Source organism: Vombatus ursinus, unplaced genomic scaffold (genome assembly GCF_900497805.2).
Source record: "Vombatus ursinus unplaced genomic scaffold, bare-nosed wombat genome assembly UNPS02001419.1, whole genome shotgun sequence".
Taxonomy (NCBI): domain Eukaryota; kingdom Metazoa; phylum Chordata; class Mammalia; order Diprotodontia; family Vombatidae; genus Vombatus; species Vombatus ursinus.
In genome coordinates, this window is record NW_020941197.1 from 23,596,188 (window position 1) to 23,618,781 (window position 22,594).

General features: G+C 38.7%; 1 protein-coding gene across 2 annotated transcripts in view; it reads left to right on the top strand.

Annotated features, from left to right (window-relative positions):
• Positions 1–94: 94 nt before the first annotated feature.
• The window catches only part of ATP6V1A (ATPase H+ transporting V1 subunit A), a 51,208-nt gene continuing 28,708 nt past the window's right edge, over positions 95–22,594 (top strand). The window contains exon 1 of one of the 2 annotated variants that reach the window (XM_027867307.1): positions 95–207. The gene's annotated coding sequence lies outside the window, so the exon portion shown is untranslated. Of the gene's footprint in view, positions 208–334; positions 438–22,594 lie in introns of those variants that run through there. The other variant, XM_027867298.1, reaches the window with a different exon arrangement.

Genomic DNA, 22,594 nt, shown 5'->3' on the forward strand with positions numbered 1-22,594 from the left:
GGTTATTAAAACCAGAACCAGCGAGATGGAATCTCCATCGCCATTTCCGCTCATCGAAGAAAAACGTCATTTCCTTGGCAATACCCTTTGACCCCATTCCCGTCGCGCTCATACTCTATAAATGAAGAGAGATTGTTTTCCCTTCCTTACGACGTGTATCCTTCCGGACAGCTAAAAACAATAACAGAGGACCCAAATAGCAAAAAAGTGAGTTTCTAAAACCATCCCAATTAAAAGAGAAATTCCCGAGCTGCAATGCGCCTTGGGGAGGCGGGTTGGGAGAAGAAGGGGTGGGGCTTGGGGGAATCATTTGACTTGGGAGGCCCCTCCTCCGCCGCCGCTGCTCCTGGGATCGCCGAGGTCCGCAGTGACAGAGCTGAAGGGCTTCCTCTCCACCCGGTTGCTCGCGTAGTCCTCGGCAGCTCGCGCCGCAGTAGGTGAGCACCGGGCGGAGGGCGGGCGTGCGTGCGTGTCGAGCGCGTCCCTGGCCGGGTCGGCGCCGGAGGGAATGCCGTTCCGCACTGGCGAGGGCTTCTCATCCCTCAGCCGTGCCGCGCGTCCTCCTCCCGGCGCCGCCGCAGTATTGCTCGGGCCGGTCAGGGTGGGGGGCTGACCCGCGGGGCGGAGGCGAGCGCGGCCGGCCGTTACGAGCCTTCGTTGGGGACCCGCTGAGCCTGGGGAGCTCTCGGCGAGCCCCGCTCCGGGCTGCGGCTCTGCGGCGGGGGGAGTGGCCGGGGGCGGCCCCGCGCCTGCTGCGGTCCGCGGCTCGGACCGCTCCAGAGCCTCAACCCTGACTCAGAGTCCAGGAGCCTTTGGGTATTTTCAAGTCATCAGGAACAACTGGGAAGGGCAGGAGGAGGGGTCGTTTGAAATGCAAACCTTGTGTTCCCTGCCTTGAAAACTAGAGCATTATTTATTTATATATATATATGTACGTGTGTATGTTATGTATGTCTACGTATGTATGTATATACCGTACATACATACATATGTATGTATAATATATATTAAACTGCATCTTTAAATAGGTAGTGATGCGTCAGTCCAGATGGGTTGGGGAGGAGTTGATGAACATGGTATTGCAGCATCTTGGTCTGTAGGAGGCCCGTGTTAACCCATGGGGAAGTGGATTGCCGTTGATTTATCTCTCATAAGAAAAGGAAGGCAATACTAATTTGCTGGGGCAAGGATTCGAATATAAACCAAATATTTGCTAAACAGTAGTGTACCTTAATTTTAGGTTATAAGTCTATGTCGCTTCCTTCCTATCTTGGGCCTTTCTGGTGTGTTGGCGTCTTTTTTTTTAAGTTCCTAGACATTTTTATAATTGGTTTTTTCCCCCTCCTCCTTCTAGCCCTCTCCGATTTGATCCATACCGTAGTAGCTTCTCCTAACCATTAGCAAATAATGATAAAGGAATGGGCTTATGATGGGGGGTTGGGTTTGGTTTTGGGTTTGTTTTTTGGGTTTTTTTTTTTTTGTAATTTGTATATAACCTCAGTCACCTTTCTTTTGGATTTCCTAGCTGTAAAATTCCTGGTGACCTAGTTTGGTTGTCAGGATTGGTATTTTGTAAACCTGCAGAAATTCAAAGCATTTTATTTACAAAACACAAGCAACCCATCATTTCTGAATGACTAGAAATTTGGTACTGCTGGTACTATTTTTTGTACTGCTATTTCATTTGGAATATGTGTTATTCCCCAAACAGTGCTGCAGCTTTAGAGGTGGGTATGTTTTAGTTTGGGGATAAACTATATCCATTATATATAGCAAACTTAGTACCTTGAATTTCCCCCTCCCTTTCCACCGTAAGCTGTGCTATGAAAATTACTAATTTGATTTTGAAATTTAGACTATGATTCACTTTTCTTAATATAACTAATGTTAAATATCAGTAGTTAAGTCTATCATTTAAATGTAACCTAAGAACAGATGTGCAAGAAAACAAGAAAAAAGTAGATAATTTGGCTTGAGTAAATACAGATTTATTAAATCTGAAAGAAGAAAAAGCTTGCCATATTGAATAAGTAGGTTCCACAAGAAAGTTGAAAGGTCTGACTTGATAAAATGTATCTCTTCTTCTCCACCCCCTCAATCCCCCCACCCCCGAGTTTTTTCAATTCTGTGTATTCTCTGGTTGTGTGCCTGACACATTGTTAGATTAGACCTATAATCTCATCCATGTTGGGGAACTCTTGAAGAGGAAAGTTCCTCCACCAACACAGGTGGCCAGCTGTCAGTCAGTAAACATTTATTAAGTATAGATTACATTCCAGGCACTGTTCTAAGCACTGCGGATACAAAGGGAAGCAAAAGACAGTCCCTGCCCTCCAGGAGCTCACAGTCTAATGAGGTCTCCTTCATTCAGCAAGCAAACAAATATATACAAACAAGTTATATACAAGATAAATAGGAAATAATTTACAGAGGGTAGGTACTAGAATTAAGAGGGTCGGGGAAAGGCTTCTTATAGAAAGTGGAATTTTAATTGGGACTTGAAAGAAGCCAGGGGGCTGAAATGAGGGCTAGCACTCCAGGCATTTAGGAAAGCCAGAGAAAATGCATGGGAACTGAGAGGTGAAGTGTCTTGTTTGAGGAACAACTAAGAGACTATTGTCATTGGATCAAAGAGTTCCTTCATGAGGAGGTGTAAAATGTAAGAAAACTGGAATGCTAGGTTATGAAGGGCTTTGAATACCAAACACTGACTTCTGTATTTGATCCTTGAGGTGATTGGGAGCTGCTGGAGTTTATTGAGTATGGCAGTGATATGGTCAGCCTGAGCCTGGCAACTGGAGGATAGATTGGATTGGGGAAAAACTTGTGATAGACAGATCCACCAGCAGGCTATTATTGCAGTTGTCCAGGTCTGAGATCTTAGGAGATGAAGTCCTACACTAGATTAGTGGTAGAGTCAGAGGAGAGAAGTGGGGGGGCAAATATTGGAGAGATGTTGCAAAGGTGAAATCAACAGGCGTTGGCAACAGCTTGGATATGAGGAATGACAAGAGAGAATTGAGGATGACAGATTATGAGCCTCTGGGAGATTGGGAGAGTGGGCTTGCCTGACAGTAATAGGAAAGTGGGGACCGAGGGAGTATTTAAGGGAAAAATGATTAGTTCAGTTTTAAACATGTTGAATTTAAGATAGACATTCAGTTCAAGATGACTGAAAAACAGTTGGATATTCAAGATCAGTGGAGAAGGTAGGTCTAAATAGATAGAGATGATACGTAAATTCATGGGAGCAGGGATCACTAAGTAAAGCTAGTATGGATGGAGTTTTAAAGTTGCCTGGGACTCCAAAAGATTAAGTGAATTGACTGTGGCCACATTTCCAGTTAAGTATCAGCAACAGGGCTTGAACAGAGGTACTCTTCACTCTTAATATCAGTCCTCTATCCATTATGGCCAACTCCCTTTCAGCTTGATGACATGTACTGACAAGTAAAATTAGTGCCCTAACTTCTATAACCAAACTACCCGCAGGTATGAAAAGGACTCTTCTGGTATGTGCAAGAGATAGAACCTACCAATTAGAGAGTCTCCCCTGACCTCTAAATAGAGGACAAAAAAATACCTTTATATCCAGGAAAGTGTTACTTCATTGCCCAGTTGAATCTCCACCAAATATGGATGGTTTTCTCAAGGTTTTTGAAAGGACTGAGACAGTCCAGACTGAATGAGACAAAAGCAGTATGACCAGGAAAGCCATTTCAATCTGACTGATGTCATTAGGATTATATATAATGTTTGTTGTGTTAAATTTATTTAGGATAGAGAAATAAAGGAAAGGATTTTGTACCAGCATGATTAGCCCACTGTAGCTGAGAATGTCTGTGTTAAAGAGATCCACCAGCCTCAGCTTCCTGGCTAGCAGAGATTGCTGATGTACACCACCACACCCAGCCATACAACTATTTTTATACACCAGTATATATATATATATATGTCCTGAGGGTATCATCCCTGAACCCCTGAGGGTATGGATAACTAAATCCCATGATACATATGGCTACATACGGTGTTGGGTTGCTGACCAAAAGATACATTTCAGCTGATAAGAGTTTTACTCGGAGAAGTATTTAGATAGGTGCACACATTCACACACAAAATCTCTCTTCTAGTGAAATTCTCAGTGACCCAGTTGTGATCCATTTTGGCAATTTTTTGTGAGCCAGGTGTATGGTGTTTTTTATTCTTATTAATGGGATCATGGATTTAGAGTTTGTGGTTGTTTAGTTGATCAGTCAGGTCTGACTCTGTGATTAAGAGTTAGAAGGTATCTTATTTCTCCCTCCTTGATTCACAGATGAATTAATTGCAGCCTGGAGGAATTATGACTTGCCCAAGGTCACATACTAAATGTTTCAGGGGGGAAAAAAACTTTAATGCACATGAGGTGAACAACCAAATTAGAATTAACCTAACAGGTACTAGGGTTTTCATAGGTTAGGTGTAGCTGTGCTGACTATCTTTGGGAGGGGTGGTTTGACTTGATTTTCTAGAAGTGTAGACTTCAGCCATCCACCCTTTCTCACCTTGTAATAAATAAGTAGCTTGCTTTGTAAAACAATTGAATGGCTTAATGCTAATGTGTGGAACTTCTGAACTAGAACCTGAGTTTTTCTTTGTGATAAGTTAACTGGGATGGAACCATGCCCTGGACTAAAGTAACTGGATACTCTAAGTGCTTGTAAATAACATACTTTTCCTAATTAGAATTCAAAACACTTTCCATATGCAGTTTCATAAGTCTTCATAACATATCTGCAAAATTAATTATATAAGAAAAGCCAAGTTGGTTTTTTCTAACAATAATGGTAATCATTGAGTATGTGACATACTTTTTATAATAAGTACAGAAAGTGAATAGTTAATTAAAACAATTGCACAGATAATTAGAGGATAAAACACCAAAGACTATGTACCAGCTATTAGCCCACAAACATATTAGCTTCAACCTAAAAATATTTTAGAAAAGAATTCTATCAGAATTCCTTTCTGAGTGTTTTGCTATTTGATATTAACTAAGAATATTGTCAAATATTGATTTGGCTTTTGAGTAAGCTTACTAGAAACATTTTAAAAATCTACAATACAATCTATGCTACTGTTTGGGACAGGGCAGGGAAATTGATTAAAAAAAATAAAAAGATTTTATATGTAATTATTCAAGCAATAATAACCTCAGCAAAACTTCAAATTATCAAGCCATTTGTTTGGGGAAAATAGATTGGTAACCAGTAGAAAGAATACATGGGACTTAAAATCAAGAGACCTGAGTTTGAATTCCAACCATGTTTACGTGTGATCTTAGAGAATTCACTTTAACTTCTATGAGCCTCATCTCATCTGTAAAATGGAGAATCCTGTATTTGGGGATCAAATCAAAGAATGTGTGTAAAGCATTTTGCAAGCTTTAAAGTGCTGTATTAATTTCAGTTATTATTACTTGGAAATATGAAGCACCTGTGCTTATATGTGTTTGATGGTAGCATTTTAGTATTCTCTGAAGCTGAAAAATGGATGTGGTCTCTAAAGGAAGTCATGGCCTTCAACTTCCAATGGTTTATCTTTGCTTTGAACACTGAGTCATGGAAGAATTTGGGGGAAGGGGAGGTGGGAGAGATACATGTACATGTATATACGTATGTATGTATGAATTCCCTCCTTTGTTTATATATATCAAGCAAAGGAGCTAAAGCAAAAACAAAACAAAACAAAAGCCCTGAGGAATATCAATGTAAAATAAGTATTCTGGGTAACTTTGATAAATACTAGCTGGGCATTTACAAAAGTGGCTCTTTAATTTTTGGAGTAAAAAAGGCATTACGTATTCTAAGCACTCTGTTAGCAGTAAGAAAGATACAAAGTTTAAATTAAAACTTACTATCTAGTAAATTTTTAAAATCTCATTTTATCCTCCCAGCCACCATATGAGTTAGACACATAAGGAAAATGAAATACTTGAACCCAAGTAGATTTTTCCATTTCCTGAAAAAGTATTAGTACATGTGGGTTTTTGTTTTTTTGTTTGTTTTAGCTTGGAAAATTGTTGAATATAGATCAAATGTTAGTTTAAACTGAACTGTCACATGTTTGTGTTTCATTGTACTTTTGAAAAAGCTATTAGTAATTTATTCTAATAAAAGAATGATTTTTGGTATTTTCTTTAGTGTTGGTACCTTTTAAACAAACATTAAGCACCTACTATGGTAGGCAAAAATTAAAGGAAACAACCTGCTCTCAAGGAGTTTGCAATTCTTCTGAAGGAAACAACAAGTCCACAGATAACGAAATACACAATAGTAGATACAACAATGTATTGGAGTAGGGGCATCCTGGCAACTGGGGAGCCTCAGAAAAGGCCTTGTGTAAGAATTGACACCTGAGCTGAGCCTTTAAGGGAACTGAGAGGTTTAAGAATCAAGCAGGGAAGAGCACAACTTTGAGTTGGGACTGGGAGGTGAGGAGGGCGGGCTCAGTTTGGAGTCAGTGGATCTGGGCAAATGACCTTAGGCAAGTCTCTGTGTTATTTATTTTGTTAAACATTTATCAATTACATTTCCCCCAGCAATTTGACACCTTTAAGGTTCCTCCCTGTGATATGCCCAAGACATGTATTTATTTATATATTCATTCAGGATTTCTCAGGATTTCTAGGCGCAGAGGCAAAGTATAATGTGTATTTTAACAGCAATAAACTCTACCATTCATTGGCACAGCTTTGAAAATTATGTTCAAATGAAGTGTGATTGATAATCTCTAATCTTTTCTGTAAACACATTTTGAAATGATAAATAACTAGTACTCTTTTTTTGTGTTAAAAATCTTTTTCATCAAAATGTATATCCTAGCTTGGACTCATCTTTCATTCCTAACTAATGGAAAGTTTCAAAATTACTCCTTAACCTTAAGATGACCCTTTTTCATTGTAAACTAACTTTGATGGATAGTATTAAAATAAAATTAATAGGCAGGCTTATCTAGACCACTTCACGTTCCTTTCCCAGATTTTTCTAGAGCTTTTCATTTGGATACCTATTTTTGCCTTTCTTGATCTCCCTACTTTGTATTATTCTTTTTTGTCAGAACTCTCCACCACCATCCTCTAGAGAGTGTAAGCTCCTTAAAGGCAGGAACTACCTTTTAAAAATCTTTACTCCCCCCCAGAATAACCCAGTGCATTTATGTAATAGGAATTTGAACTTTTGTTGACTTCAGTTATTCATATTCTAAAACGTTTTGAAGTGACCACAGCCTTACGGTCTTTATAGTCATAACTTTTATGAAACCATTAATCATGCTGCTATCAGACTCTTCTTCCTAACACTTTCATCATTTCACTCCTCTTCAAGGATCTCCAGAACAATAAGTAGCTTTTGATTGGTGTTTTAAAGTTGGCAAAATACTTTTGTACGGTATCCCATTTGATCCTCAAAACAGTATTGTGGTGGCAGCTAGGTGGCGCAATGGATAGAGCTCCGGCCTTGGAGCCAGATGACCTGAGTTCAAATTCGGCCTCAGACACTTGACACTGTGTGTCAGGGTCACTGTGTGACCCTGGGCAAGTCACTTAACCCCAATTACCTCATCAAAAAGAAAAAAAATTTGTCAGGTTAATGTGAGTATTATACCTATTTTACAGATGAAATAAGAAAGGCACGGATAGTAGGAAGCAGAAAATCCAGCATTCTTTTAATTGCACCAGGCATTTGGCTTCCTGGATTTCCAGGCTCTGTAATTTGCTCCCAAAAAACTGATCTAATACTACTTCCTTATATTTTCCAATATGTAATTTCTTCCCCAGTGAACTGGTCCCTTCACTTGTCCCATGCCCAGGCTGTAGCCATGAGTTATTGCTTTTGCAGTTCTTTGTGTCTCAGATGTCTTCCTTCTTTCCCCCTGTCTTTCCAAATTCTCTTCATTCTTCTTACTCCAGTTTCTGCCTTAAGTCTTCAGGAAGGATTTTGGCTACAGTGGCCTTCTCTTAACTGCTGCTGTACTTGGAGAATCAGAAAATGTCCAAGTTAAAAAGCGAACCTTGAAGATATAATGAGCCAGCCCAAATTTGCTCTGGACAAGTCATTTTGCTTCTCAGTACCCAAGACACCTCCCTCCCTGAGATTCCAAGTTGTAGGGAAGGTGTGGACCTTCTTCCAGTGAGGGAGTTTCCTGTTTGGATTGGGTTTCCTATGCTAAAGAAATTACAATTCCAGTCCCTGTCTCTATCCGTGGGTCTTATTTAATTAAAGAGTTCTATTTTGAAATATCAAATCAGTGTCTGTTTCCATAACAGTAGACACCCACGTTAGAAGCTACAGAGTTGAGTAGAATAAAGAAGCCTTTCTTCCTTCATGTAGCTTACTGTCTAGCTAGAGACCTAAGACATATACTGAAAAGATAGCTAATTGTACCAAGTGGTTATCCCCATCAAATGTGATTTCCTGGTTTTTACCAGCTCGACAGAGTGGTATGGATTGTGCAGTGCATGGTAGGTACAAAGTGTTATTAGACAGGAAGGTGGCAAAGGATACAACCCTAGACCTGGTTCAAATCTGGCTTCAGACATTTTATTGACTGTGTGACCTTGGGTGAGTCACTTAATCTGTCTGCCTCAGTTTCCTCAATTGTAAAATGAGAAGAATAATAGCACCTCCTAGAGTTGTTGTGTGAGGATAAAATGAGCTATTTGTAAAGCCCTTAGCACAGTGTCAGACACATTGTAGGTGCTATGTAAATGCTATTAATATTATTATTAGTATAAGACACAGACGAAGTTACAGAGCTTACAGTCTGATTGAGGAAAACATAATCACAATACAAGGTAACATACTAATTCCTGCCTGTGTGATGGTGGGCAAGTGATTCAGTCTCGCGGGGCCTCAATTTCCTTTGCTGGAAAGTGCCAAGGTTAGACCAGAGCAAAGATTCTTAAGCTTTCTTGTGGCCCAGGCAGTCTGGTGAAACCTGTGGGAACCCTTGCTCAGAAAAAAAAATGTTTTTGAATGCATGAAATACTTAGCATTTATAAAGGAAACCTTTACTGAAGTGCAGTTAATGCTTTAAGTTCATGATTATCTCCGAGGACCTTTCCAACTCTAACTCTATGATTATTTGCTGCTTCAGTTTGCTAAAAGAATAACATAGGCAGTAAGTGTTAGTTCATTAGACAGTAAGATATAGTTCATTCAACAAGCATTTGCTAAGTGACTGCTGTGTACTATTCCCATTGAAAGCCCTGAGGGAGATTCCAAAGATTAAATTGTCATCTTTATAATAATAGGTAGCATTTATGTTGCTTTAAGATTTACAAAGTCCTTTACTTAGGCATAGGATTATTTGATTCTCACCTCTACCCTGGAAAGTAGGTGCTATTTTTATTCCCATTTTACTGATGAGGAAACTGAAGCCCTGAGGAGTTTAAGTGACATAGCCTGGGGTCACACAGCTAATAAGTGTCTATGGCATGATTTGAATCAGAGTCTGCCAGATACCAGGTCCAGCATTCTATGCACCACCCAGCTCAGAGGAGGAGACTGCTGCCTGATAAAAGCATTTAACTCGAGTTATGAAGTTTTCCCCAGCATTAAGGTGAAATTTGCCCCTTTGCAACTTCCACCCATTACTTGTAGTTCTGCCCAGTATAAACAGCATGAATCAAATCCCCACTTCTGCATTACCGCTCTTCAGATGTTTGTATTAACATGTCCCCTAACCCCTTGATTCTAGTCCAAGATAAACACCCCCGGTTTCTCTATATGCTTTCCCTGGCGTGGCCACTCTCTTCTAGATGCACTCACTAGAGCTCATTATTGTCTTCCTTAAACCGCATTGCCCACACTTGAATACAATACTGCCTGTGTAGTCTGATCAGGGCAGGGTACAAAGGGACTGTCACCTCCCTAGTCCTTGAAACTATTCCAACGAATACATAAATGGTTAGCATTTTTGCCTATGACATTATACTGCTGACTCAATTTGTGGTCCGTTAAAACCTCTCAGTTCTTTTTCAGACAAACTACTGTCTACCCATTCCCCGCCCATCTTGTGAAATTGTTTTTTTGAACCACGTGTAAGACTTTACATTATCCCTGTCGAATTTTATTTTATTAGAATCAGAGTGTCCGAAGCTACCTAGATCCTTTTGGATCCTAGGTTTGTCTTCCTGGGAGTTAGCTGTCCCCAGCATTGTGTCCATCTGCAGCTTTGTTGAGCATTCACCCTGTGTGTCTCTCTGGGTTTGATAATTATGTTAACTAGTTTAGATACTGGAACATTCTGCTGGAACTTTTCAATAGAGGTAAACCTTGAAGCATTGAGAACAAATGAGACAAACCTATCAGTTCTGAATCCACCTAATTGTATTATTATCTACGCCTTATCTGTCTACCTTTTTCATAAGAAAAGTATAAATTATTTTACCTTTTTTGCTGAAATCAAAGTAAACCTCTATAGCAATCCCCTGATATGTTGCAAATTCTGAGGGAATTTAGTGCCAGTGTGTATAGTAGAAAGAGCTTTGGGCTGGATGTTAGGAGTTTAAGTGTGAATTCTGTCACTAATTTACTCATATTGCCTTGTACAAGTAATACTACCTTGTTGGATTTCATTTTCCTCAGGTGAAAAATGAGGAGTTAGATTAGGTGCTCTCACAACCTTTATTCTTTTCTTGTCCCATTGCGGGCTAATTTATTCTCTCCCAAACGCTCATGCTGTCTCTCTGCAGTCATATTTACCATGTTTCCAAAATTTCAATAATTTCTGAGTTTCAAGTCTTACTTTTATGGAGTTGACTCCTAAATCTGTCCCCAGCTCTGATCTCTCTCTCTCTCTCTCTTATTTTTTTTGTTTGTTTGTTCTTTTGCTAGGCAATGGGGTTAAGAGACTTTGTCCAGGGTCACACATCTAGTAAGTGTTGTGTGTCTGAGGCTGGATTTGAACTTAGGTCCTCCAGACTCCAGGGCCGGTGCTCTATCCACTGTGCCACCTAGCTGGTCCCCCACACCCCAGCCGTGATCTCTTTAACAGGCTCCATATCTACATCTCCAGGCACCCCAAATTTGACCTGTCCAGAATTTAAGCTGTGAGAACTAACAATCTGTATGAGCCAAGAGTTTCTACACAGGGAATTCCCAATAGGATGAAATTATAGGTTCAACAAATACCAATTACAATTTCTGTCAAGAATAGTAAATTCATAAACTATGTGGGTTTTGTTTGTTTGGGTCTTGACCTATGGTTTCAGCAATGTAGGGAATTCTTATATAACTTGACTTAGAAAATCATTTGCCTGGGAAGTGAAGTGATATACCTCACCTTGGTCAGTTTCACCTATAGCTTATAAGCTTTTGGCAAGTAAGTATTGTTTCATTTGTTTTTATTTGTAACCAGTGTCTGGCACATAGTAGATAAGCAATAAATACTTGTGATTGAATAATATGTTAGAAGCCAGACAAACTCAAATCTTTCTTTCAGATTCCAGGATCAGCCTGTCCACTACACCTTGTAGAGAGTCGAAGGCTCTCTCAAGCTGCTTGAACATGTAAAATTAGACACTTGAATTATTTCAGTTTAATTTTTAAGTTGGTAGTTCTGGTAAGCCATTGAGAAATGGTTTCTGCCCTTGAGGTATAGAGACTATTGCACAAGTTTGGCCTGGGTCACCTGACTTCTAATCATGTGACAGGATTCACATCAGGAAATGTGAAGGTTTAGGTGAGTAAAATTTCTATAAACTTTTACAATTGAATTATAGGTTTGTTTCCCTCAAATTAAGTATAGTTTCAAATAAGAATATATTTAGAAAAAAGGGAAATCAACAGTTAATACATTGTTTCAACCTTTTTAAAAAAGCATTGCAAAATTAAGAGTTATGAGAGTAATAGCTGTACTACTAAATAACTTCTTGTAGATTACTGTTTCATTCTGATATAATGGTTTTATTAAAAGATTGTGGTGGCAATAGCTTCAGTTAATTCAATGAAATCTACTGCTAAAGATCTTAAGGCTGAGTAGTTTCCACTTGCACTGAGATATACAGGTGTTTTTGGACAGAATCCTTTTTTATGTGGCACTTTTAACTAGTTTCCTTGCTAAATATCTTTTTAAAATAAAAACAGACATTTCTTCTTAAACAATAATGACTATGCCTCTCTGAAGGGTATAGCAGTCTCAAAGGTAATATTTAACCCTTGAGTTTCTTGACTCATTTCTCTTTCCCTACTCGAGAACTGCATTTTTGTAGAGAAGCCTGAATTTTTGGCATTTTTATTAGTATTGAAGAGGTCGGTCTTTCCATAAACGTGTCATGTATGACCTATCATGATAAGTACTGATCTATTTGACGATAACCTTTTTTTTTCTTTTTAACCTTTCTGTAAAAATTAAAGCAGCCTACCTTAAGAAACAAAACTTTTTGTTGCCCAGGAAACTTTTCTTAGGAGGTGAAGGGAGAGACTGGATCATTTTACCAGGCTAGAAGTGCAGTAGAAACAGCCCAGCCCCACTGCTGATTATCATGGGAGGTTTGACTTGCTCCATTTCGGCCTTGGGCCAGTTCACCCCTTCTTAGGAAGCCTTCTCCTTCTCCTTATGTGACTGGCACATCTCCTTTTTCATTGCTATATTTCCTCCATAATTTTTCTTAAACTACTGGCTGCTCCACAGGTCATCCCTTGAAACATGCTGTAGCCCACTTTGAGCTTTCATTGGCACAACCCTGATTCCTCAGAGATTGTGGTGTTCTAAGACTCATAGCAATGTAATATCACTTGGACAATACTTGCATTGAAAAGATAGGTCTTCCTTGCCTGTAGGATCATTAAAAATCACTGCACAGTTTCACAAATGCAATCCAGCCTGCTCTCATTGATTATTCAGTAATCCCTAAAGAAAAAAACTAAGTGTATGGAAAATGTCAAGAACAGACTGTGAAGACTAGTTGGATGATCAGCCCTTTGAGTTCACATTTCACTACATACATTTGGAACTGTATGCTGTAAAGAGACAGCCTAAAAACTGGGGGGGGGGGGGGGGGCCTGAATTCAAGCCCTCTTCTAGCATATACTGACTGTAGAGCCTAGGCAAATCACTTAAGCTCTCAGTGCTCCAGATGACTGATAACTCTGGAGGCTCTAAGTGCAGAGTCTGGTATTGGGAAAGGAAGTTTCTTCATCTAGGAATTCACTTTGCCAGTGAAATCACAGATCAAGCCCTGCCCCCCCAACCCATCTCTCTGCTGTATTTAAGACAGGCAATAAAAGTAGAGTTATGTAGGGTTAGTATCTGTAGAAAGTTAAAATGTAATCTCTGCATAGCATTTAGTTAAGGGTAAATGTCAGTATTGCTATTAATCAGCTTTTTAGATAATTAATAATCCTCAAAAATAAACAATGTCAATATATACTGTTAGAATCTGTTAAAAATGTCAAGCTCCTTCCAGTAGGGATTGTTTGTTACTTTTTTAAAAATGTATTTCTCCAGCCCCTGGTGTGGTTCCTGGCATATAGTAGGAACTTGTTAAATGCTTATTGGATTTAGTTACTTAGAGAAAATAGCCTTTACATGAGCCAGGGAACATAATCCCATAACTTAACATATTAGTTGTTCAATAAATGTTTGTCATAGTGATAAAAGACTTTACAAAACCTTTTACACCCTATTTTACCAAGGGAGCGGGGTGGTGGTAAGGGGATAATATGATAAAGAATCCCAATAGCCTACAAATTAGAGAGCACACACTATAGTTTAGTGAGTGCAGTCTGATCCAGATTAAAATCTATTTGGTAAGTGTTTAAACAAAATAAATAAAAATTCAATACAATGTAGATAGTGTTATTTTGTTGTTTTCTAAGTCAGCATGCCTGAATTTTAACACCATTGTCTTAAACTATCTGGAAAATACCTGAAGACTGCCTTTAAGTTATTATCTCAGGCTAGAGATCAAAGGCCTCAAAGGTGCTAATGGTTTCTCTCTATTCCCACCTTGGTATTCTGTATGTGAAATGATAATACAAGTGAAATATTCAGGTTCTAATAAACAAAGATTCTAATGAGGGATTAAGGCTTTATCAGTATATTTTAAGTATAAAATGTATGTGTGCATATATTCTACAGGGAACAGTATTGAATCATTTATACTCCTCAGGGTGAAGGATAGCATTTGCAGTTATAGAATTTTAAAAAAGCAAAATTAGAGACAAACACATAAGAAGGGAAATCATAGAGACCTCAAGTCAGACAGACATTACATTGTAAATAAAATACATCAAGCACAATCTTAACAGGCCCTACAACCTACTGGACCCTAGGTCTCCTAACCCAGAGTCTAATTTGAATTTCTATATACCTTGTTTTTAATCATTAAGTGATCCTTGGCAGATCACCTTTCTAACCTAAACCTTCCCTAAAACACATCCTTCTGCTTCTTTACTTCCAAGAATTTTAAATATCTAGAAAGCATTTTGGGCTTTTTGTTCATTTATTTTCTATACTTATATTCCCCTCCGGTAATTTTTTTTGATATACAACTTTAACTGAAATAGGTCTATATTTATATTTTAAATCCCTAAACACATACATGGAGGGAGAAAGAGTATACCCTTAAAACACTCATATATTCCTCTAGACGCAAAATGCTTGTAGTTATTGGAAAAGGAAGTTAAGAGTTTGGAAATTCACCATCTGAATGACTTGTAGTTTCTGTATCTAGTCATGAGGTACTGATGATATATCCTGTTTTTCTTCAGCTGCTGCCTAATAGGATCGTAGAATTAGCAGAAGGGATTTTGGAGGTCCTCTGGTCTAAAGGTCTCAAACTCCAGGTCAGAGAAACTGCCATGTGCTGCCTGAACCAGATTAAAATGTAATTAGGAAATGTTTAACAAAATAAATGAGAGTAAAATGCAGTGCAACCTAGATAATGTTAATTTATGTTTTTCTGAGTTAAAATGCAGCCTTCAGGGATTCATTTCTATTTGAGTTTTATATTGTCTTAGTGTTATTTTATTGGTAAGGAAACTGGCTCACATGTTCAATGTCACATCAGCGGTGACTAGCAGAACCAGTATGTTAACACAAGTCCTTAATTCCAAAACCAGTGCTCTTTTCTACTGTATCAGGTATAGCAGAGTAGGTTCAAATGATAAGCTAGTTTTGAACATTTTTATCCATGTAAGTTTTACCGGGAAAATCTAGTTTTTGTCATTGACAGTTGGTGCCACAACCCTTCTTTGTTGTGGGAGTCCCACCTCCTCCACAAGAGTAAAGTGTAAATGACAAAATTATAACTGAGTTCACTCTAGTAATCTGTAAAAACTGCCATAAATAATTTGGATCACTGCAAGCCTCTGCAGGAACCCTTTTGCAAAAAATTTCCTGCCGAATTTGATGTATTTCTTCATCAGTCTCTCTATATATGTGCATATGTGTGTGTGAAGGTATTTCCTAAGGAATTGTTTCCCAAAAGGGTTCAGAGGTTGTCCTGAGTCCCCACAGAATTAATCTAAACTTTTCTGGTTTTGCACTATTAAATAGTTAAAGTGTGATTAAAAATGTAAGGTGATAACAGGTTCAACCGTTTTCTGGTTCCATTTTTCCAGTTTCCAGTTTTCTAGTTCCATTTCGTAGATCATTTAAAGGGTTGTCAAGTGCTTTCCCTATATTACCACATTTAGTTCCAGCAGCAGCCCCCGTGACATGAGTACTGCTGGAATTATCCCTATTTTGTAGAAAAAACTGACTGACTCATAGCCAACTGACTTGCCCATAATATATACAGATTTTTAAATATAATGGGTTAGAATTTGAATCCAGGTTTTTCCTGACTCCTTTACACATAGCATAATTTCTGTTATACTGTGCTGCTTGTGGTATTTGAGTGGTCAGAAACCACACATAAATTATAAAGGGAATCAGAGGGATTTGTGAGTGACATCCCTTAAGGTGTTATATGTAATAGTTTTACTCAATGGGAGGATTCCTTTTGCTTTAGTACAATTTGTTAAATAGTCATTTTGAGGCATTCTCCTCAATATTATCTTTGGTTTTATAAATGACTATTACTTACTATGCCCTTGCTAATCCCCAACCCTGGATCATTTTTGGCATTTAAGGCCATTCACAGTCTGGCTCCATCCTGTCTTTCTACACATCTCTCTCCCTCACAGACTCTAGTCATTCCAGATTGGCCTCCAGGCTTTAATACAGGTGGGCCTCAATGCCCTTGGAACCTCTGGTACCAGTTCCTAAAAGAGGCCTTTCCTGATACCTTCAAATCGATAGTGCTCCCCCTACCCCACCCCCACACACATTTTACATTTATTTTGTCTGTATTTTGTATTTATATCTCTATATATGTTGTATTCTGCATCCCAGCCCCCACTCCCAATAGAATACCTGCTCCTTGTGGAACTGAACTGTTTTTTGTTTTTACATTTTATGTCTCAGGTACCTAACATAGTGAGTGTCTGGCACATATTGGGTGCTTAACAAATACTTGTTGAATTTAGAAAAACCACAAAACTGTTCTGATCAGTCATCACAGATTAGTGCTATTTAAATCCCATCTGGGCCCTCTGGTTAAGCTAACACCAGTGGTTAGTTGGGTTTTTTGTTTCTTTTTCTGTCTCCCCCCCACCCCAAAAAAAAACAAAAAAAAAAACCAAACCAACCATGAAACCTAAATTTGATTCCGTCGAACTTCTCCCTTCTGAGGTCAAAGGAAAAAAATGTCAAATCCCTCTTCCACCTGACAGTTTAGTAAGAAGTAGGTGACAGAGATCAAATTTGAGCCCCATCCTCCAATACCAAATCCAGCATTATTTCCCCAGGATTGCACTTCTTCCTCTTTCATTTCTCATAGGGGTGATCTCCTGACTTCGTCATTGTCTCTAGTCAGTAACTCATCTTCCTGCAAAATTTCTTCAACTCTGAAATATATCTGGTCAGTACCCACCCCACCCTACCCCTGCCAGGGGATTTCCCCCTCCCACCAGCCCCTTCTGATTAGAGACTTCCAGAGAACTCCTCCCAGGTCCTACATTTAACCGGGGTGTACTCAGCATCCATCTCAGCATTTCCCACTGGGCTGGAGGTCTTCTCTTTGCTCCTTTTTCAGCTTCTTTTTATGTGTTGGAAGCTCTTTGAAGGCAGAGACTCTCGGCTCTTAGCACAGTGCCTGGCACATATAGACACAGTGTTTATTGACTGACTTAGTCTCTTCGAACTCTTAAGTAGATGGTTTTTTTTAAAGTGATGTTAATTTTAAATGTGCCAAATTATTTAAACTACAGGATTAAGGATTTTGTGGGTGAATAGATGATCTGTGTGCGGGACATTTATGTCAAACTTTTATTATTTTAATAAATGAAATTTATATGAGCATTAAAGTTTACAAAGCAGCTTGCATGCAGTATCACTTTTGATCTTCACTACAGCCTTGTGAAATTGGTACTGAAAGGGGTTATATACATTTTAAATATGAGAGAAGCAGCTTGAGAGGGTAAATTATGTTCTGGTAAGCAGATCAGTGGTGTCTTTACCCTTTGATGATTTCAAGTCCAGTGTGATCTTTCCATCATACCATGCCAATATCCTTTTGTCCTACAGCCTGTATCATCTGAGAATTTGTCCGGGAGGGAAGATGTATCTGTTCCAGGAATCAGATTGTAACCCACAAAACTCCCAAACTATTTTATAATGTAATTTGGAAATGTTTTAACAAAATAAATAGATACAATATAACATAGATAATGTTAATTTGTGGTTTTCTGAGTCACTGTGTGACCTACGGGGCCTTTCTATTTAAGTTTGACACCACCAAGTTAGAACATACATAGTGCTTCCAAAATCTAGAAAATACATGGCAAAATGGAAATAAAGTGGGCCTCTGGCTCTGTGATTTGTCATTTCAGAGTTTTATGGGGTTTTGTGAAGGTGAGACTGATGACTCACTCTTTGGATCAGGTGATCCTTACAGTTGTATTGCTGAAATTTTCCTTCTGCAGCAGGCTTTTTACATCTTTCCGAATGGGAGAATAGAATAACAGTTTTTAAGACTGAATTCATTTTTTTTTTTTCACCTAAACAAGGTAGGAATCATTTCTTTTATGATTACAAGTTGGTTTCTCTTACCACTGCAGAGTTGTGTGTCACACTCACTGCGTTTTGCTACTTGTTAGAGCAAAGGTTTTAAAGAGGCAACAATTTTTTTTAGATTGAAAACTTCTAGTACCTATTAAATACCATACATATATAAGTGCCTACTCTGTGCCAGGCACTGTGCTAAGTGCATTACAAATGTTTCCTCATTTGATCCTCAGAACTACCCTGGAAGGTAAGGTTCTGTTAATATCCCTATTTTAAAGTTGAGGAAACTGAGGCAGAGGCTAAGTGACATAACTAGTAAGGGTCTGAAGCCACTATAGCTACCTTTCTCTGTTCTCCCTCCCTGCTTGGTATTTATTTTGTTTATACTTGTTATGTAAATGTTATCTTTCCCTCCTCACCCCCTCTCCACCCAAAAAATCCCTCCTTGAGGACAGGGAATGTTGCTTCCCTCCTTCCCCTTTGGCATGTGATAAGCACTTACTAAATACTTGATAATATTGAATAAATTGATTCAGAGTAGATTTGAATGAGGTATTTCAAAATTGTTCCTGTATATAATTTATTAAGGAACTTAGCACACAACAGTGTTTTGTGCCCTATAGGTTTTCCACTACTGTTGAAGCCTTGTTATTGGTGCTCTGGCAACACATAAATCCTGAATTTACTCTTGTTATTTTCTTTTGTCATGTCATCATCTGGCTTAGCCAGAACAGCACCAGTGATTTGGGCTTGCCTGTTTGTTTTTTGAGGTCCCACGTGGTCAGGGAGTAGGTTAAACCTCTGCATAGATAAATTTTGGATTGCTTTTTGAATTGTTGCATCTAAATAAGTTCAGGGAGTTGAGCAGCAACCTGAACCGAAAAGCAAAGGAGATTGCTTGAATGCAATGGTTTCCTTTTCCTTCTCCATGGTTGAGGGGTATATGGGAAATTACCATGAGACCAGCAGTTTATTCCCTGAAGTAAAGCTACAGCTATATAGCAAAGCCTGGGAATAAGGGAAAGGAAATGACTTGTTTCTTTATCATGATTCCTTTCTCTCTCTTCTCTACCCCAACTCCCCACCTAATTGATGGGCCACATTATTGGATTTAGAGAAGGAAATAAGGCTACAAATTGGATGGCTACTAAAAAAGGCATTCTGGCCGGTAAGCTGACTGCTCCCCTAAGAAAAGCTGAAAGCAAATAAATTAATTGGGTTACTGTTAATAGTTTTAGTTAATAATTCAGTTAATTTAGTTAATAATTCAAAGACTTGAACCCAACACTGCAATCAGTTTTGTGAAGGTGCCATGTGATCCTGATGTTTTCTAAGATTCTTACCAAATAGTTCCTCATATGTATCTTGCTATCATCTCTTTAAACTCATTGTCTAAAACCAAACATCATGCTTACCTCCCTTAATTAACCATGCTTCCATGAATCTCTTTCTCTGCCCCCCAACTACCAAATCCAGCCACGTGCTACCAATCTATTAGAATCACACTATGTACTAAAGACATTCTGCTGGATGTTTAGGGAGGCAAATACAGAAATAAAACAGGCCCTACCCTCAGGGAGCTTACATTCTACTGGTAGGTACAGGGTATCAACAGATAGAAAATAAACACATAGTTACTTGGGACTGGGGAGAAAACGCCTTTTGAAGGAGGTGGGGACTTGAACTGGCCATTGAAAGGAACCAGGGGTTCCAGGAGCTGGAGATGAGAAGGGAGGCCACTGGAGGCATTGAGGCAGCCTCTGTGAAGACAGACAAGGAAATGGAATATTGGGGGAGGGGCAAGTGGAGAAGAGGATAACATGATAATGGTAGGGATGAAACTAAGCTGTGCATCTGGTGGGAAATGTAAATTTAGCAGTTGTGTGGAAGATGGATTGAAAAAGGCAGGAGACTAGAGGTACAAAAACTAATTAGGAGCTATCAAACTAGTCCATGCAGAAAAGATGAGATCCTGAAATAGGGTGTTTGTGGTGTAAGTAGAGTAGAAAAGAATGGATGTGAAAAATGCTGAGATAGAATAGATAAGACTGGGCTACTGGTTGGGGAGGGGAGGGGAGGGAGAATGAAGAATTGAGGATGGTTGCGTTTTTGAACCTAGGTGACCAGAAAAATGATTGTGTCTTGAATAGAATAGGGACAGTTAAGAGAAGTCCATTTACGGGGAAAGATGATAAAGTTTTCTTTTGGACCTGTTAATTTTGAAATGAGTATGGAACAAGCCAAGTGAAAATAGCTAGTTTGGTAGTTTGGATTGTGAGAATGAAGACTAAAAGAGACATAAGTGCTGGGGGTGTAAATTTTACTCATTTGCATAGGGGTGGTAGTTAAACCTATGAGATCTGATCAGATCATCTGGAGTAAAGAAAAGATGACCCAGAATGGAGCCCTAGGCTTCACACAATACTTTTGGAATATGGATAAAGAACCTGCAAGGGAGATTGAGATAGGTATCTAGATAGTGGATAGAAAAATCTGAGCCTGAAATAAGGAAAACCTGAATTCAAATCTGGTAACAGATACTTGACCTTGGGCAAGTCACTTAACTTTTGTCTCAGTTTCCTCAACTGTAAAATAGAGATGACAATAATAGCATAGGTGATAGATAAAAATCTAAGGGTTTTTGTGAACATCAAATGAGACAGTTTTGTAAAGTGATTAGCAAAGTGCCTGGCACATGTAGGTGCTATAAAAATGCTAGCCTGTTGTTATTATTATGTGAGTCAGACAGAAAGAAAACCACAGCAGAATGGTGGAGGGGGTAAATTTCAAAAATTACAGATAGATAATGAACATGAAGACTAAGGAAAAGCCATTAGATTTATTAATAGAAATAATTGGGGATTTCAGAGAGAGAAGTTTCAGTTGAGAGATAGGGACAGAACCATGTTGTAAGAGGTTGAGAAGTGAGTGGTATGAGATGGTGGAAGTTTTTTTAGGAGTTTGCTCAATACTAGAATATGACTTGAAAGGCTCATAAGATGAAGGGAGAGTTTTTTAAGTGTATGGTAAGGAGATGTGGGCATGGGGGTAGACAGTAAGAAAAGGAGGAGTGAGAGAAAGAAAAGGGAAGGGAGATCATATACCTAAAGGAGTAAGTTTATCATCGAGGACATGTTAAATAGGATTGGGGTTACAACTGGATGACTTGGTGACTTGGTTTTGGCAAGGACACATGCCACTGTGTCCTTTTGAGATCAGAGCAAAGGAGAGAATGAGGTATGAAACATTTCCCAGGAGCACGCTAACAAGAGGGGAGAAGGCACGTAATGGAACTAATCTAACAATGGAATTTGGAAAGAGATAGAGCAGTGAGGCAAGAGATTCAAGAGTTGAAGGACTGTGTAAAGCTGAAATGGCTAACTAAAAGAGATTTTGAAAGGAGGATAATGAGGCCAAGCCCAGGAGTGGTGGAGTGACTACTTGTTGCAGTAAGGACAGAAAGTAGGTTTATCAAGTGAGGCAGGGGACTGCTTGAAGGACATGAGATTATGGCCAAAAGGAATTTTAGAGCTATGTATTGTGAATGTGGAACAGTGGTGGGTGTTAACAAGATCAGATAGTATTACCATCCCTGTCTATAGATGAGATGGATAGAAAAAAAAACAAACTGATCAAAATGACTTTCAGTGGAACAAGGAGGAGGGGGAGCAGTGCAACTGACACATGGACCTCACTCTCATCTGACCTGTTCAAAGGAGAGAAGAATATAAAACACACACTATTAGGTGCAGAGATACATTTTACATTAAACAGGGAAACAGCATAGGGAAAAAAGAAAAGCAGATAGAATGATGGACAAGTGGATTAAAAAGAGATTAGTCCTAAGCATTGCAAACTCCTATGAATGTTCAAACAAGTTTATAGGTCTTTTTCCAGTGGAAAGAATTGGAAACTGAGAGGATGCCCGTCAATTGAGGAATGACTAAACAAGTTGTGAATACTACTACACTCTAAGAAATGATGAAGAGAATGATTTCAAAGAAACCTGAGAAGACTTGCATGAACTGACTCAGAGTGAAGTGTTTGTACAATGACAACAAACAACTTTGAAAGACTTAAGAACTCTGATTGATACAGTGACCAACCAGAGGACTCATGATGAAACATTTGACCTACCTCTTTGATAGAGATTTGAAGGAATAAGTGAAAAATGAGACATATAAATATATAGATATATAAAGAGAAATATATCTAGATAAATAGGGGGAAAAAACAATTCCCATTACAAACATATATAGTCAAGCAAAACTGATTTCCACATCAATCATACAAATATTTGTGGAAATTTGTTTTTGCCTGACTATATATGTTTGTAACAGGAGTTGGGTTTTCCTCCCTCTTTTTTTTTTTTACGGAGAATAAAGTAAAGTAAATAGATTTTTGCTGATCAGGGAGAAACATAAATTTTAACTTAAAAAAATAAAACTTCAGTGACACCCAGTTGCCTGCAAAATAAAGGCCATACACAACTTAGCAT